The sequence below is a fragment of the Arachis duranensis genome, chromosome 6 (assembly GCF_000817695.3).
Source record: "Arachis duranensis cultivar V14167 chromosome 6, aradu.V14167.gnm2.J7QH, whole genome shotgun sequence".
NCBI lineage: Eukaryota > Viridiplantae > Streptophyta > Magnoliopsida > Fabales > Fabaceae > Arachis > Arachis duranensis.
This window is the reverse complement of record NC_029777.3, coordinates 39,475,097-39,483,716: the sequence shown is the minus strand read 5'-3', so window position 1 is coordinate 39,483,716 and position 8,620 is coordinate 39,475,097. Positions and strand designations below refer to the sequence as shown.

The window sequence follows — 8,620 nt, the reverse complement described above, 5'->3', positions numbered from 1 at the left end:
AATGCCGCCATCAATTCTAGCTTATACCACGAAGATTCTGATTAAGGAATCCAAGAGATATGCGCCCGGCCTAAGGTAGAACGGAAGTGGTTCTCAATCACGCGTTTGTAAGTGAGAATGATGATGAGTGTCACGGATCATCACATTCATCATGTTGAAGTGCAACGAATATCTTAGAACAGGAATAAACTGAATTGAATAGAAAATAGTAGTAGTTGCATTAAAACTCGAGGTACAGCAGAGCTCCACACCCGTAATCTATGGTGTGTAGAAACTCCACCGTTGAAAATACATAAGTGATAGTGGTCCAGGCATGGCGAATGGTTAGCCCCATGAATGGCATATGAAATTGAAAACAAGGGAAAAGGACCAATGGTCAAAAGACACTGAATACAATAGTAAAAAGTGCTATTTATACTAGACTAGCTACTAGGGTTTACAGAAATAAGTAATTGATGCAGAAATCCACTTTCGGGGCTTTCTTGGTGTGTGATTGGGCTGTGCTTGAACTTTACACGTGCAGAGGCTTCTCTTGGAGTTGAACACTAAGTTGTAACGTGTTTTTGGCGTTCTACTCTGGTTCGTGACATGTTTCTGGCGTTTGACTCCAGAATTCAGCATGGAACTGGCATTGAGCGCCAGTTTGCGTCATCTAATCTCAAATAAAGTATAGACTATTTTATATTTATAGAAAGCTCTGGATGTCTACTTTCCAACGCCGTTAAGAGCGCGACATTTTGAGTTCTGAAGCTCCAAAAAATCCATTTTGAGTGTAGGGAGGTCAGAATCCAACAACATCTGCAGTCCTTTGTCAGCCTTCTTATCAGAGTTTTGCTCAGGTCCATCAATTTCAGCAAAAAAATACTTGAAATCACAGAAAAACATACAAACTCATAGTAAAGTCTAGAAATATGAATTTAGCCTAAAAAACCAATAAAACATCCCTAAAAGTAGCTAGATCATACTAAAATCTACCTAAAATTAATGTCAAAAAGCGTATGAATTATCCGCTCATCACAACACCAAACTTAAATTGTTGCTTGTCCCCAAGCAACTGAAAATCAAATAGGATAGAAAGAAGAGAATATACTATAAACCCCAAAATATCATTGAATATTAGTTCTAATTAGATGAGCGGGACTTGTAGCTTTTTGCTTCTGAACAGTTTTGGCATCTCACTTTTTCTTTTGAAGTTCAGAATGATTGGCTTCTATAGGAACTCAGAGTTCAGATAGTGTTAATTGATTCTCCTAGTTAAGTATGTTGGTTCTTGAACATAGCTACTTTTATGAGTCTTGGGCGTGGCCTTAAGCACTTTGTTTTCCAGTATTACCACCGGAAACATAAATGCCACAGACACATGACTGGGTGAACCTTTTCAGATTGTGACTCAGCTTTGCTAAAGTCCCCAGTTAGAGGTGTCCAGAGCTCTTGAGCACACTCTTCTTGCTTTGGATCATGAATTTAACCACTCAGTCTCAAGCTTTTCACTTGGACTTTCATGCCACAAGCACATGGTTAGGAACAGCTTGATTTAGCCGCTTGGGCCTGGATTTCATTTCCTTGGGCCCTCCTATCCATTGATGCTCAAAGCCTTGGATCCATTTTACCCTTGCCTTTTGGTTTTAAGGGCTATTGGCTTTTTCTGCTTGCTTTTTCTTTTTCTTTCTAATTTTTTTTCTTTTTGCCACTTTTTTTTCGCAAGCTTTGTTCTTCACTGCTTTGTCTTGCTTCAAGAATCAATTTTATGATTTTTCAGATCATCAATAACATTTCTCTTTTTCATCATTCTTTCAAGAGCCAACAATTTTAACATTCATAAAAAACAAGATAAAAAATATGCACTGTTCAAGCATTCATTCAGAAAACAAAGGGTATTGTCACCACATCAATATAATTAAACTAATTTCAAGGATGAATTTGAAACTCATGTACTTCTTGTTCTTTTGTGTTAAAAACATTTTTCATTTAAGAAAGGTGAAGGATTCATGGAATTATTCATAGCCTCAAGACATAGTTACTAAATACTAATAATCATGTAGTAAAGACACAAAACATAGATAAACATGAAGCATAAAAATCGAAAAACAGAAAAATAAGAGCAAGGAGATTAAGGAATGAGTCCACCTTAGTGAGGGTGGCGTCTTCCTCTTGAAGAACCAATGGTGCTCTTTGAGCTCCTCTATGTCTCTTCCTTGCCTCTGTTGCTTGATCCCTAGTGATTTTGGTGCTCCTATCCTTAGTTGCTCCCAATAGTTGTGTGGAGGACAATTTATCCCTTGAGGCATCTCAGAGATTTCTTGATGAGGTCCATGAGTGGGCTCTCTTGATGTGCAGTCAAATGCTCTATTACTGAGCTTTGGACACTTGAGATGGATCTCTCCATCTCCCATGACTCAGAGGTGGAAGCAATTGCCTTCCCTTTTCTCTTTCTAGAGGTTTCTCTAGCCTTAGGTGCCATTAATGGTTATGGAAAAACAAAAAAGCTATGTTTTTGCCACACCAAACTTAGAATGTTGCTCGTCCTCGAGCAAAAAAAGAAAGAACAAAAGAAGAAAAAGATATGAAGGAGAGGGAGAGATGGGTATGTGTCGGCCATATGGGTGGGATTGGGTGGGGAAGAGAGGATGGATATGAGTGGTGTATAGTAAGAGTGATTGAGGTGTGAGAGAGAGGGAGAAGGGAGGTGGGGATTCTGTGGGGTCCACAGATCCTGAGGTGTCAAGGATTAGTCATCCCTGCACTATTTAGGCGTGTAAAATGCCTTCTGCATGCAATCCTGGTGTTTAATGCCAGATTGATGCTTGTTTCTGGCGTTAAACGCCAGTCCTGTGCTTGTTTCTCGCGTTAAACGCCCAGATGTAGCTTGTTTCTGGCGTTTAACGCTAGCTTTCCCCAGGGTGCAATCCTGGCATTTGAACGCCTGATTATTACTTATTTCTGGCATTCAACGCCAGATTCATGCTCTGTTCTGGCATTCAACGCCAGCCAGATGCTCCTTACTGGCGTTTAAACGCCAGTAAGCTCTTCCACCAGGGTATGCTTTTTCTTCTGCTATTTTTTTATTCTATTTTTAATTTTAGTGATTGTTTTGTGACTCCTCATGATCATGAACCTAATAAAACATAAAAGAATAATAAAATAAAATAAAATTAGATAAATAAAAATTGGGTTGCCTCCTAATAAGTGCTTCTTTAATGTCAATAGCTTGACAGTGGGCTCTCATGGAGCCTCACAGGTGATCAGGTCAATGTTGTGGACTCCCAACACCAAACTTAGAGTTTGACTGTGGGGGCTCTGTTTTACTCTGTATTGAGAGAAGCTTTTCATGCTTCCTCACCATGGTTGCAAAAGAAGATCCTTGAACTTTAAACACAAGGTAGTCCCCTTTTAATTGAAGGACTAGCTCTCTTCTGTCAACATCAATCACAGCTCTTGCTGTGGCTAGGAAGGGTCTTCCAAGGATGATGCATTCAACCTCCTCCTTCCTAATGTCTATGATTATGAAATCAGCAGGGATGTAAAAGCCTTTAATCTTTACTAACACATCCTCTACCAATCCATAAGCTTGTCTTACTGACTTGTCTGCCATTTGTAATGATAATGTGGAAGCTTGTACCCCAAAGATCCCCAGCTTTTTCATTACAGAGAGTGGCATAAGATTTATACTTGACCCAAGGTCACATAGAGCCTTCTCAAAGGTCATGGTGCCTATGGTACAGGGTATTAAGAATTTACCAAGATCTTATTTCTTTTGAGGTAAAGTTTGCTGAACCATGTATCTAGTTCACTAATGAGCAAGGGAGATTGATCTTCCCAAGTCTCATACCAAACAACTTGGCGTTCAGCTTCATGATAGCTCCTAGATATTGAGCAACTTGCTCTTCAGTTACATCTTCATCCTCTTCAGAGGAAGAATAGTTCTCAGAGCTCATGAATGGTAAAAGGAGGTTCAATGGAATCTCTATGGTCTCTAGGTGAGCCTCAGATTCCTTTAGGTCCTCAATAGGGAACTCCTTCTTGCTTGAGTGACATTCCATGAGGTCTTCCTCATTGGGATTCACGTCCTCTCCTTCCTCTCTAGGTTCGGCCATGTTGATTATGTCAATGGCCTTGCACTCTCTTTTTGGATTCTCTTCTGTATTGCTTGGGAGAGTACTAGGAGGAGTTTCAGTGATTTTCTTACTCAGCTGGCCACTTGTGCCTCCAAACTTCTAATGGAGGACTTTGTTTCGCTCATGAAACTTAAAGTGGCCTTAGACAGATCAGAGACTATGTTTGCTAAGCTAGAGGTACTTTGCTCAGAACTCTCTGTCTGTTGCTGAGAAAATGATGGAAAAGGCTTGCTATTGCTAAACCTGTTTCTTCCACCATTATTAAAGCCTTGTTGAGACTTTTGTTGATCCTTCCATGAGAAATTTGGATGATTTCTCCATGAGGGGTTATAGGTGTTGCCAAAGGCTTCCCCCATGTAATTTACATCTGCCATCGCAAGGTTTTCAGGATCATAAGCTTCTTCTTCAGAAGATGCCTCTTTAGTGCTGTTGGATGCATTTTGCCATCCATTCAGACTTTGAGAAATCATGTTGACTTGCTGAGTCAACATTTTGTTCTGAGCCAATATGGCATTCAGAGCATAAATTTCAAGAACTCCCTTCCTTTGAAGCATCCCATTATTCACGGAATTCCTCTCAGAAGTGTGCATGAATTGGTTATTTGCAACCATTTCAATAAGTTCCTGAGCTTCTGCAGGCGTTTTCTTTAGGTGAATGGATCCACCTGCAGAATGGTCCAGTGACATCTTAGAGAACTCAGACAGACCATAATAGAATATATCTAACATGGTCCATTCTGAAAACATATCAGAAGGACACTTTTTGGTCATCTGCTTGTATCTTTCCCAAGCTTCATAGAGGGATTCACCATCTTTTTGCTTGAAGGTTTGAACATCCACTCTAAGCTTGCTTAGCTTTTGAGGAGGAAAGAATTTAACCAAGAAGGCCGTGACCAGCTTATCCCAAGAGTCCAAGCTATCTTTAGGTTGTGAGTCCAACCATGTTATAGCTCTGTCTCTTACAGCAAAAGGGAAAAGCATGAGCCTGTAGTCTTCAGGATCTACTCCATTAGTCTTAACAGTCTCACAGATCTACAAGAACTCAGTTAAAAACTGATAGGGATCTTCTTATGGAAGTCCATGGAATTTGCAGTTCTGTTGCATTAGAGCAACTAATTGAGGGTTCAGCTCAAAATTATTGTCTTCAATGGTAGGGATTGAGATGCTTCTTCCATCAAACTTGGAAGTAGCTGTAGTATAATCACCCAGCATCCGCCTTGCATTATTATTGTTGGGTTCGGTTGCCATATCCTTTTCTTGTTCGAAAATTTCAGTAAGGTTGTCTCTAGCTTGTTGTAATTTAGCTTCTCTTAGTTTCCTCTTCAGAGTCCTTTCAGGTTCAGGATCAGCTTCAACAAGATTGCCTTTTTCCTTGTTCCTGCTCATATGAAAGAGAAGAGAACAGAAGAAGAAGAGGAATCCTCTATGTCACAGTATAGAGATTCCTTTATGTTAGTAGAAGAAGAAAGGAATAGAAGAAGGAAAAGGTAAGAATCCAAACACAAGGGGGAGGATAGTGTCAAATTCTTGAGTAGAGGAGAAATGTTAGTAGATGAATAAATAAATAGAAGAAGAAGAGAGAGAGAGAGATTTTCGAAAATTATTTTGAAAAAGAGTTAGTGATTTTCGAAAATTAAGAGAAGAGATAAAATTAAAATTAAAATTTGAAATAATTAATTAATTAAAAGAATTTTGAAAAAGAGGGGAATGATTTTCGAAAATTAGAGAGAAAAGTAGTTAGGTGGTTTTGAAAAGGATAAGAAACAAACAAAAAGTCAATTAGTTAGTTGAAAAAAATTTGAAAATCAATTTTTGAAAAGATAGGAAGTTAGAAAGGATATTTTGAAATCAAATTTTTGGAAAAGATATAATTTTAAAAGATATGATTAAAAGATATGATTTTTAAGAAAAAGATGTTTTGAAAAAGATTTAATTTTTTAAAAATAAAATTGATTACTTGACTAACAAGAAACTACAAGATATGATTCTAGAATTTAAAGATTGAACCTTTCTTAACAAGAAAGTAACAAACTTCAAATTTTTGAATCAATCACATTAATTGTTAGTATAGTTTCAATTTTGAAATAAAGATAAGAAAAAGATTTTGAAAATAATTTTAGAATATTTTCGAAAATAATAAAAAAATGAAAAAGATTTTATTTTTGAAAAAGTTTTGAAAAGATAAGATTTTTAAAATTGAAAATTTGACTTGACTTATAAGAAATAGCAAAGTTTTAAAAATTTTTGACTAAGTCAACTCAAATTTTCGAAATTTATGAGAAAATAAGGAAAAGATATTTTTTTATTTTTGAATTTTTAATGATGAGAGAGAAAAAACATAAAAATGACCCAAAACATGAAAATTTTGGATCAAAACACATGATGCATGCAAGAACACTATGAATGTCAAGATGAACACCAAGAATACTTTGAAGATCATGATGAACATCAAGAACATATTTTTGAAAAAAATTTTATGCAAAGAAAACATGCAAGACACCAAACTTAGAAATTTTTAATGCTTAGACACTATGAATACAAAAACGCACATGAAAAACAATAAAAGACACAAAACAAGAAAATATCAAGATCAAACAAGAAGACTTACCAAGAACAACTTGAAGATCATGAAGAACACCATACAAGAATTTTCGAAAAATGCAAGAAAAAGATGAACATGCAATTGACAACAAACTTAAAACATGACACAAGACTCATATAAGAATCACAAAATATTTTTGGTTTTTATGATTTTATGATTTTTTTGTATTTTCTTTTAATTTTTTTTTTTGAAAAACATGTAGGAAAAAGAAAATAAGAAATTCAAAATTTTTAACAAGAATTCCAGGAATCTTTCAATGTTAGCCTAAAGCTCCAATCCAGGAGTTGGACATGGCTTAATAGCCAGCCAGCTTTAGGATATAAATCAGGCATGCAACAGTTGAAACTTCATCCAATTCCATATACATGCCTTTTATGTTGACAAGTGGAAGCCTCAATCCAAAAGAATTTGGATATGGCTTTACAGCCAGCCAGGTTTCAACATGTTACCATGAAACTCTAGAATTCATTCTTAAAAATTTGGAATAATTTTTCGAAAACAGAAGTAAAAATTTTTTTGAAAGATTTTTGAAAATTTTTTGAAATAAAACAAAAAGAAGATGAATCGTTAGTTGTCCAAACTCGAACAATCCCCGGCAACGGTGCCAAAAACTGGTGTTGTTGCCGGAATCTTGAATAATTGCTGGTTACAAACTCGAACAATACCCGGCAATGGCGCCAAAAACCTGTTGCACGATATTGTGATCTCTAACAATGGCATTCGACTTGGTATGCACATCTACTAACTCATCACTTTCTTCACAACATCGCATCACTAACCAGCAAGTGTACTAGGTCGTCCAAGTAATAAACCTTACGTGAGTAAGGGTCGATCCCACAGAGATTGTTGGTATGAAGCAAGCTATAGTCATCTTGTAAATCTCAGTCAGGCGGATAATAAATGATTATGGAGTTTTTGAATAATAATAATAATAAATAAACAGAAAATAAAGATAGAAACACTTATGTAAATCATTGGTGAGAATTTTAGATAAGTGTATGGAGATGCTTTGTCCCTGTTGGATCTCTGCTTTCCTACTGCCTTCCTTTAATCCTTCTTATTCCTTTCCATGGCAAGCTGTATGTAGGGAATCACCGTTGTCAATGGCTACATCCCATCCTCTCAGTGAAAAAGGTCCAAATGCTCTATCACGGCACGGATAATCATCTATCGATTCTCGATCATGTCGGAGTAAAATCCATTGATTCTTTTGCGTTTGTCATCACGCCCAACAATCGCGAGTTTGAAGCTCGTCACAGTCATTCAATCCCAGAATCCTACTCGGAATACCATAGACAAGGTTTAGACTTTCTGGATTCTCATGAATGCCGCCATCAATTCTAGATTATACCACGAAGATTCTGATTAAGGAATCCAAGAGATATGCGCCCGGCCTAAGGTAGAATGGAAGTGGTTGTCAATCACGCGTTCGTAAGTGAGAATGATGATGAGTGTCACGGATCATCACATTCATCATGTTGAGGTGCAACAAATATCTTAGAACAGGAATAAATTGAATTGAATAGAAAATAGTAGTAGTTTCATTAAAACTCGAGGTACAGCAGAGCTCCACACCCTTAATCTATGGTGTGTAGAAACTCCACCGTTGAAAATACATAAGTGATAGTGGTCCAGGCATGGCCGAATGGCCAGCCCCCATGAATGGCATATGAAATCAAAAATAAGGGAAAAGGACCAATGGTCAAAAGACACTGAATACAATAGTAAAACGTTCTATTTATACTAGACTAGCTACTAGGGTTTACAGAAATAAGTAATTGATGCAGAAATAAATAATTGATGTAGAAATCCACTTTCGGGGCCCACTTGGTGTGTGCTTGGGCTGAGCTTGAACTTTACACGTTCAAAGGCTTCTCTTGGAGTTGAACGCCAAGTTGTAACGT

The 8,620-nt window shown here is 37.1% G+C and overlaps 1 non-coding gene across 1 annotated transcript; it reads left to right on the top strand.

Moving 5' to 3' along the window:
* Positions 1-4,856: 4,856 nt before the first annotated feature.
* LOC127740393 (small nucleolar RNA R71) lies at positions 4,857-4,963 on the top strand. The gene has a single exon (XR_008001070.1). It is a non-coding gene; the product is annotated as a small nucleolar RNA R71 (small nucleolar RNA).
* The last annotated feature ends 3,657 nt before the right edge of the window (positions 4,964-8,620 follow it).